Below are 10,422 nucleotides of genomic sequence, written 5' to 3' on the forward strand. Positions count from 1 at the left end.
TATCACGATCTATAGCAAAACTGAAAATCATGAGAATTCTAGTTTTAATTTTATTCTCATCACTCTCAGTAGACACTTGGTTGAATAATTCTGTTTCCATGAATTGTAGTTTTCTGAAATCCCCACAATAATTTGTGTTTCTCATAATAAGGCACCTAAATGGCATGCTAGATGCATTGAAATACTGAGTATGTGGCCAAATTTATAATTATTCCCATGCATTTCCATAAATGAACAAAGATGAATTAAGTGAACTAAAGGGTATGAATCTCATTCTCTGAAGACTCCTAGCTAAAAAGCACAATCTCAGAAGGAGGTTTGTTAAAGTGCTATTTACACACAGCTGTCATTTATTGAGTGCATTCTATTCGCCAGACACAATGCTAAGCACTTTATATAGTTTTTTAAATTTAATAATGCTTCAATCTCCTTTGAGATATTTGACATTTTCCCATTTTATAGACAAGGAGACTGAGATTTAGACTGGAGGCTTAGAAATGGTGAGGCAAGTATTCAAATCCATACCCTGATTCCATAGCCAAGCTTTTAAACATTCTCCCTTTTATCTTGTATAAATTGGACATCCCTCTATAGCAAATTAGGATATGCTCTATGATTCTTAATGGCAAATAACATAAATTCGGGATGCACTCATCATTTCTACCTAGAGTATGTATGAATGCACTGCTTTTAAAGATTGTCCCGGCCGGACGCGGTGGCTTGCACCTGTAATCCCAGCACTTTGGGAGGCCAAGGCGGGCGGATCACGAGGTCAGCAGATCGAGACCATCCTGGCTAACACGGTGAAACCCCGTCTCTACTAAAAATACAAAAAATTAGCCAGGCATGGTGGCAGGCGCCTGTAGTCCCAGCTACTAGGGAGGCTGAGGCAGGAGAATGGCGTGAACCCAGGAGGTGGAGCTTGCAGTGAGCCGAGATGGCACCACTGTACTCCAGCCTCGCGACAGAGCGAGACTCCATCTCAAACAAAAAAAAATCATCCCTACCACTGTCTTTCCTCACTTATGATATTTATGCAAAGGGATATGTTGGCAACATAAGCACCATATAGACAGCAGAAATGATGATGTAAGTTACTTAGACATTTCAATACTAAAATATTATTTATTTTATAACACAATGTCATTTTTATCAAATTGTGCAGGATTAATCACTTCAATATCACTAAAGGAGCTGGACAAGCCTGCAATTTAACAGCTCACTCCTGAGCAATTTTTAAAATTTATTTTAGCATTTATCCTTTTCTTAGTAATGTAAAGCATGCCCTAAGAAAGAATAGTTTCAGAGAGCCAATATTCTTTAGAGATGGTATAATTAGTAATTTATACATGATCAGAATTTGTTTTACCTTCCTACATAGAAAGAAAAAAATCCTTGGGATGTTACATAGTGTAAAATATTGAAGCAATTTTAGGTAAAACATATTAATACTACACAAATTGAGATATATAGCCCACTGCAAATTATGGGTATAATTTGATTTAACATTGATCAAAAGTTTCATATAAAAGTTGTCATGTGTTTTCAGAAAATAAAAAAAATTGTATGCAACCAAGCTACTGCATCTTAAATCAAGTCCAAAATCTTTCTCAAAGTATCTACTGTTATATTCTTCAAAGGCAAATGATGTTTGTTTATCTGTTAGTAAAAATTTGTCCAAGTTTAGAAAATGAATCAGGTGAAATACCGTGGGTAAAGAATCTGCCATGGCATTAGTCATCTCCCTTTTAAGTCACCTTCTCTGGGAAAATCTCTCTGGTATCTTCTCTCTCTCTCTCTCTCTCTCTCTCTGTGTCTCCCTCTCTCTTTCTCTCTTTTTCTGTCTCTCTGTCTCTCTCTCTGTCTCTGTCTCTCTCTCCAGGCCCACACATCCACACACATTTATGAACATACATATATATGCATACTTTCAAAATAAATCCTTCATTAATTGGAGTATAGCAGATAAGTGTATCTTAAGCAGCAGTTCAGTGACTGTTCACACCTTAAATGTACACATATGACCACTACCTGGATAAATAAAAGAACATTACCAGCACTACTCCAGAAGCTTCCCTCTCTTTTTTTTTTTTTTTTTAGATTTCCCGGACTGCTGTAGATTTATTTTTATGTATATAGTTCTGACATTTCTTTTTTTTTTTTTTTTTTTTTTCATTATACTTTTAAGTGCTAGGGTATATGTGCACAATGTGCAGGTTTGTTATATATGTATACATGTGCTGCTGGTGTGCTGTACCCATTAACTCACTTCATTTACATTAGGTATATCTCCTAATGCTATCCCTCTCTACCCCTACTCCCATGACAGGCCCTGTGTGTGATGTTCCCCTTCCTGTGTCCAAGTGTTCTCATTGTTCAATTCCCACCTATGAGTGAGAACACAGCGGTACTTCGCTTTTTTGTCCTTGAGATAGTTTGCTGAGAATGGTGGTTTCCAGCTTCATCCATGTCCCTACAAAGGACATGAACTCACTCTTTTTTATGGCTGCATAGTATTCCATGGTGTATATGTGTGATGTTTTCTTTATCCAGTCTATCATTGATGGACATTTGGGTTGGTTCCAAGTCTTTGCTATTGTGAATAGTACCACAATAAACGTACGTGTGCGTGTGTCTTTATAGCAGCATGATTTATAATCCTTTGGGTATATACCCAGTAATGGGATGACTGGGTCAAATGGTATTTGTAGTTCTAGATCCTTGAGGAATTGCCACACTGTCTTCCACAATGGTTGAACTAGTTTACAGTCCCACCAACAGTGTAAAAGTGTTCTTATGTCTCCACATCCTCTCCAGCACCTGTTGCTTCCTGACTTTTTAATGATCACCATGCTAACTGGTGTGAGATGGTATCTCATTGTGGTTTTGATTTGCGTTTCTCTGATGGTCAGTGACGATGAGCATTTTTTCATGTGTCTGTTGGCTGCATAAGTGTCTTCTTTTGAGAAGTGTCTGTTCATATTCTTCACCCACTTTTTGATGTTTTTTTTTTTTTTTTTCTTGTAAATTTGTTTGAGTTCTTTGTAGATTCTGGATATTAGCCCTTTGTCAGATGAGTAGATTGCAAAATTTTTCTCCCGTTCTGTAGGTTGCCTGTTCACTCTGATGGTAGTTTCTCTTGCTATGCAGAAGCTCTTTAGTTTAATTAGATTCCATTTGTCAATTTTGGCTTTCGTTGCCATTTCTTTTGGTGTTTTAGACGTGAAGTGCTTCACAGCCAATATCATACTTAATGGGCAAAAACAGGAAACATTCCCTTTGAAAACTGGCACAAGACAGGGATTCCCTCTCTCACCCCTCCAATTCAACATAATGTTGGAAGTCCTGGCCACGGCAATCAGGCAGGAGAAAGAAATAAAGGGTATTCAATTAGAAAAGAGGAAGTGAAATTGTCCCTGTTTGCAGATGACATGATTGTATATTTAGAAAACCTGTTTGCAGATGACATGATTGTATATTTAGAAAACCCCATTCTCTTAACCCAAAATCTCCTTAAGCTGATAAGCAACTTCAGCAAAGTCTCAGCATACAAAATCAATGTGCAAAAATCACAAGCTTTCTTATACACCAATAACAGACAAACAGAGAGTGAAATAATGAGTAAACTCCCATTTACAATTGCTTCACAGAGAATAAAATATCTAGGAATCCAACTTACAAGGGATGTGAAGGACCTCTTCAAGGAGAACTACAAAATCTCTTCTTGATTCTTGATCATTATTCCAACAGCAAACCATATAGGTTAGCTTACCTGTTTCTGAATTTCACATAAATGGAATCATACAAAGTGTATTATTTTGTTATATGGCTTCTTTCATTTGTTTGTGAGATTCATCCATGTTGTGAGTAGTATTTCAAGTATTTAATTGACGTATTGTTTTTCATTACATGAATATACTACATTTATTCTGTTCTTGATGTAAATTTAGGTTATTTTCAGTTTTGGAGTATGAATAATGCAGCTATAAAAATTCTTCTATATATATGTAGGTGTATGTATGTATTTATATATGTATTTCTATTGGGCATATATCTAAGAGAGAACTACTGAGTCATAGGGAATATGTATGTTCATTTTAGTTGATACGCGTTTTCTCAAGTTACATTCTCACTAGCAGTATAAGAGGGTTCCAAACCTTCCAGTGCCTTGACAATGCATGGTATTATCTATCTGTTTAGCTTTAGCCATTTTTTTGTGGATCCATCATGTTATCGCATTGTCATTTTAAGTTGCTTTACCTTGATGATGAATAAAGTAGAGAATGTTTTTATATCTCTGTTGAGTATTTACATACTCTTTTGTGAAGTACTCTTTCAAGTTTTCTTTCCCATTTTTCTGTTAGATTTGTCCTTCCTTTTTTCCTTATTTGTACAAGTTTATTATTTATTCTGGGAGCTGGTTCTTTTTCATAAAATCTATTGAAATTTTTTTCTCCAGCTCTGTAATTGCCCTTTTTAATTTTCCTAATGGTGTTTTTAAAGAACAAAGTTCTTAATTTTAACATAATGCAAGGTATTAGTCTGTTTTAATGGTTAGTTCCTGATGCCCTATTTACAAAATCTTCACCTACCCTAAAGTCATGCAGATATTTTCATGTAAGTTTTAGAAACTTTTTAAAGCCTTTTTCTAAAATAAACCTTTATATTTACATCGACAGGTCATCCATTGTAGGATGTAAGAGATCAGTTTTTACTTTTTTCCCTTATATGAATATCCAACTGATCTGGCACTAATTACTTAAAAGACCACCCTTTCTCCAAACTGTAAGCTCTATTTTATATTTCTATTACTTTGCTAAATTTTTTCAAGTCTCTTCTTCCTACGTTTTTCACAAATCTCTTTTTATGCTTCTTGCAATATGTCTATCAATGATTTTATTTTTTTCTCCCTTTTTTCTTTAGCTCTGCCAGTTTAGTTTTTATCTTTTTTAAGCTTATTTGTGTATTAATTGAGTTATTTTTTTGAAGAGGCGGTTTTTTTTTTTAATTTGTGTACAATTTGTACCTGCTTCTGATGAGTATTCTTAAGTTTGCAGTATTTCTTTCTTCTTATTCATCAGTATATTTGCAGACATCTCATGATGCTGCTGGCCTTTTTTCTTCCTTTTCACCTCTTTCTCCTCATCCCATCTTTTTTCTTCTTTTTCTTCTTCATAATCACTTATCTTGAGTGGGTATAATGGAGGTATCTTAATTGACTAGCAGAAAAGGAAGAATCAGCTGGCGGTTTGAACTTTGTCCTCATAACTACATTTTTTTTTTCATTTTTGTTTCTGCCTGAACTAGTGAATTTGTTCTAGACTAGCAGAAAGCCTTTTTGTTTCATAAGGGTGTCAAGCATGTCTATTTTGGATATGATACTTTACATCAGGAGTGTAGATCAGTATAGTTTCTGTTTCACCTTATCTTACCAAGAACTTACTCTGTAAAAATAGTATATCAGGATGCTAAATGAAATTTAAGACTCCCCTGGCAAATAACCTCTTACTGTCATTCCAAACAACAGGTCACTGGTTTTCCTCCTTAGGGTGAATTGCTTATTTTGGAAGACTCATGCTGTGTCCATTCTGACTCTCTGCTTCTCCATGATCTGTTATGGGGTTATGGACATAGTCAATTCTTGTTTTATGTATAGCTAGAGGTTCATTTGCAATATTTGAGCCTATGAACCTGACATTTATGCTCTCACTCGTATATAGAAATAAAAAAGTTGATTTCATAGGACTAGAGAGTGGAATGTTGGTTACCAGGGGCTGAGTCAGCTGGAGAGAGGGGTTGGGGAGATTTTTGACAAATGATACCACATTTCAGTTAGATAGGAGGAATAAATTCAAGTGATCTCTTGAATAACATGATCACTATAGTTAATAACAATATATTGTATACTTTAAAATGCTGGAAAAAATAGATGATAAATGTTCTCACCACAATAATAACTACGTGAGGTAATGAATACATCAATTAGCTAGATTTACTCATCCCACTATATATATACATATATATATAGTGGGAAGTGTGTGTGTGTGTGTGTGTATATATATATATACACACACACTTCCAAACATGTGGTACATGATAAGTACATGGAATTTCATCTACCAATTACAAATAATAAAACTATTTTAATTTTTAAAAATATAAATATTATAAACCATTTTTGTTATGAAATACGATACCAAAAATGTATTAACTATTTTCATTTAGATGCTTTAGTTTATTGCTGGTTTTCTTTTTAAATAAATCTTTTAAAATTAATCCTGATTTTTTTAATTTTACTTTTCAGATGCAACAACTGTTCCATGAAAATTATGAACACAATCGGAAGGGTTACATCCAAGACCTTCACAATAGCAAAATCCATGCAGCTATAACACTTCACCCCAACAAAAGACCTGCATACCAATACAGGCTGCATAATTACATGCTCAGCCGCAAAATTTCTGAACTTCGCTACCGCACCATCCAGCTCCACAGGGAGAGTGCCCTGATGAGCAAGCTCAGTAACACAGAAGTGAGCAAAGAGGACCAGCAGCTGGGAGTGATACCTTCTTTCAACCACTTCCAGCCTCGGGAGAGAAATGAAGTGATAGAATGGGAGTTCCTGACAGGGAAGCTCCTATACTCAGCAGCTGAGAACCAGCCCCCTCGACAGAGCCTCAGTAGCATTTTAAGAACAGCACTGGATGACACTGTCCTACAGGTAATGGAGATGATCAACGAGAATGCCAAGAGCAGAGGACGGCTCATTGACTTCAAGGAAATTCAGTATGGCTACCGTAGAGTTAACCCCATGCACGGGGTGGAGTACATTTTGGATTTGCTCCTTTTATACAAAAGACACAAGGGAAGGAAACTGACTGTGCCAGTGAGACGTCATGCCTATCTTCAGCAGTTGTTCAGCAAGCCTTTCTTCAGAGAAACCGAAGAGCTAGATGTCAACAGTCTTGTGGAGAGTATTAACAGTGAAACTCAATCATTCTCCTTTATATCTAATTCTTTAAAGATATTATCTTCTTTTCAAGGTGCCAAAGAAATGGGAGGGCACAATGAAAAGAAAATACACATTCTCGTTCCTCTCATCGGAAGATATGACATTTTCTGGAGATTCATGGAGAACTTTGAAAACATGTGTCTTATCCCAAAGCAGAATGTAAAGTTGGTCATTATCCTTTTCAGTAGGGATTCTGGCCAAGATTCCAGCAAGCATATTGAGCTGATAAAAGGATACCAGAACAAATACCCCAAAGCAGAAATGACCCTGATCCCAATGAAGGGAGAGTTTTCCAGAGGTCTTGGTCTTGAAATGGCTTCTGCCCAGTTTGACAATGACACTTTGCTGCTATTTTGTGATGTTGACTTGATCTTCAGAGGAGACTTTCTCCAACGATGTAGAGACAATACAATTCAGGGACAACAGGTGTACTATCCCATCATATTTAGCCAGTATGACCCAAAGGTAACAAATGGGGGAAATCCTCCCACTGATGATTACTTTGTATTCTCAAAAAAGACTGGATTTTGGAGAGACTATGGATATGGAATCACCTGTATTTACAAAAGTGATCTTCTAGGTGCAGGTGGATTTGATACCTCAATACAAGGCTGGGGACTAGAAGATGTAGATCTCTACAATAAAGTCATTCTATCTGGCTTAAGGCCCTTTAGAAGTCAAGAAGTAGGAGTGGTGCATATTTTCCATCCAGTTCATTGTGATCCTAACTTGGACCCTAAGCAGTATAAGATGTGCTTAGGATCCAAGGCAAGTACTTTTGCCTCAACCATGCAACTGGCTGAACTCTGGCTAGAAAAACATTTGGGTGTCAGGTACAATCGAACTCTCTCCTGACAGTCCAGGCAACACATTTTGCCTTTTTAAAGGGGAGTTTACCTCATTGTTGGTTGTTGTTATTTTTATTTTATTGTTATTTTTATTATTATTATTGTAATAATTTTATTTTGTTGTCCTGGTCTTAAACTACTCTTGGTTGTCTTCCTAAGGGTGTTTTTTGACCTCAAGCAAGAAGAGTCTGCAGTTCACTGATGTTTCAGATTTCTACTGAAGTCAATATGTGTTATTACTTTTATATATCTGTATTTGAGATTGAGTTAAATCATGGTAATCAAAATGACTTTTGAAACTCATTCATCACAAGAGACAGCTTAGAAGAATGTTCTCTTTGGGCTTAAAGATGCAATATCGACTTTTATTTGGTTTCTCAAATTCAATGTGATACAAATATTTACTGGTGAAAGGTACCACAAAAGTGCTTTATGCTTCCTATGGGGAAGGGACTCTGTAACATAAACTTGAGTTTTGTAATTTATACAAGGACTTAAATATATAGACAATAATTTTCTTCATCTTTAGAATTTTTAAAGTAAATGAACACCTATGATTGTATGTTTATTTTTTAAAAAAAGTTTTAAAAATTGAGGAGTTTTGTTCCACAAGCAACCGGTACTGGCTACCCTGGTCTTATGACAATTATGAGCTCCTCACAACTGTCTGCTATAAATGCGAATGAACTTTATTTTCTCAAGGAAATATGATTTAATTAAATATTCATGTACATTTTAGAAGCTTTATGAAATAATGTCCTTCATTTGCTGGCAAGAAGATAAAATATGACAGAACCTGTTTATTTAAAATAAAACACAGGTATAGCAGTATTCTTTTTCAAAAATGCCGACAAGGTTTTGTTGTTTCCTTTTACTCATACTTGATACGTTTCTGTTCATACTCACCAAAATATGCTTGCTGAGCAGGCTTGAAAAGTTAACAAGGGATTATGGTATGCTGTTTGTATTATTATCCTGGAAAACCTAGCCTTCATAGGTGATTAACTGAGCAATTTCTTTCTTTCTTTTTTTTTTTTTTTTTTTGAGACAGAGTCTCGCTCTGTCGCCCAGGCTGGAGTGCAGTGGCCGGATCTCAGCTCACTGCAAGCTCCGCCTCCCGGGTTCACGCCATTCTCCTGCCTCAGCGTCCCGAGTAGCTGGGACTACAGGCGCCCACCACCTCGCTCGGGTAGTTTTTCGTGTTTTTTAGTAGAGACGGGGTTTCACCGTGTTAGCCAGGATGGTCTCGATCTCCTGACCTCATGATCCGCCTGTCTCGGCCTCCCAAAATGCTGGGATTACAGGCTTGAGCCACCGCTCCCGGCCGAGCAATTTCTTTACTCAATAATTTACTATCTGGGAGAAACCTCCTTCCTCAATCTCTTCAGCTTTGGGATCAAGCGAACCCAAGAACAGCTCAAAACTTGCCTTTAATATGGGTTGGTAGGTCTCTCAAAAGTCAATGGGGAAATGATTAATATCACATCAATTTTATAATTATTAAAAACACATCAGGAAATATCTCATTTAGCTTTACATATCATTCTTTCTTTGACCTGGATCAGTGGTGTCCAGTTTCTAGAAAAGCATAATTGGGTTAAAGAAGTATAAGAGAAAATGAACATCCATGCAAAGGAGTGTCATTAAGGTATATTGTAAAAGTCTTATTTTGTAAATAGGTAATACATTTGCATGGTTCCAAAATCAAACAAAATTTTTAAATATCTAAAGTTGTTGGCCCCACTCCCCATCCACCCATATCTGTCACCTGACCACACATAACCATTGTTTGGGCTGTGTGAGTGGTTTGTGCATGTCTTTCTAGAGTTTCTGAAGCACAAATTTTATTTTTTTAACCCTCTATACACAAAATGTAGTATATTATACATATTGTTCTGTACTTTGATGTTCTGTTTCTACTTAATGAAAAAATAATTTGCATCAAAATTGATATAAGTGATTGTTGTAAATTGTTGCCATTAGTTTTACTGAATGCCATGAGGCCACATATCATTTGCGTTGGTGATGGATTCCTTACATATTGACAATCTCTTTTACTGAAGACATTTTGGGAGCCTTAACAAATATCATTGCTTAGTATTAGGACAAACAGGATGGCAGTATCCTTAACTATAACTTGTAATCTTAATAATGTCAAATTCATTAGAAAATAATTAATGGAATTTTTAGATATTAAAATGCTCATCTTGACAGGGCCAACAATTCAAAATTGATCTCTGCTCTAATATTGTCTCTGACTTTCACAAACCCTCACTCTAATAACTTACTTTGCTATATTACAAGACTTAGCTCTCATGCAGGTTTCATTTTCCTGAACAGTAAATATTTTAACATTCAGTAAACATAGTCATCTGGGAAGATCTATTACCAAATAATAAGCATTAAGTATTTTGTTAATGAAGAAAGGAAATCAGGGACTGATCTTTAACTCAGACAAATAAAATAAGAGGGAGTTTTACAGAGGTAATAAATGTAAAGGCCTAGTTTAAAACTCCAAGACTTAGAGAGTTATGAAGCAGCTGCCAGGGGATGAAGTGGCAT

The 10,422-nt window shown here is 35.9% G+C and overlaps 1 pseudogene across 1 annotated transcript; it reads left to right on the forward strand.

The window, feature by feature from the left end:
* Positions 1–6,302: 6,302 nt before the first annotated feature.
* LOC116273445 lies at positions 6,303–8,706 on the forward strand (annotated as a pseudogene). The gene has a single exon (XR_004181768.1). The product of XR_004181768.1 is annotated as a chondroitin sulfate synthase 3 pseudogene (transcript).
* The last annotated feature ends 1,716 nt before the right edge of the window (positions 8,707–10,422 follow it).

This window comes from Papio anubis, unplaced genomic scaffold (assembly GCF_008728515.1).
Source record: "Papio anubis isolate 15944 unplaced genomic scaffold, Panubis1.0 scaffold689, whole genome shotgun sequence".
NCBI lineage: Eukaryota > Metazoa > Chordata > Mammalia > Primates > Cercopithecidae > Papio > Papio anubis.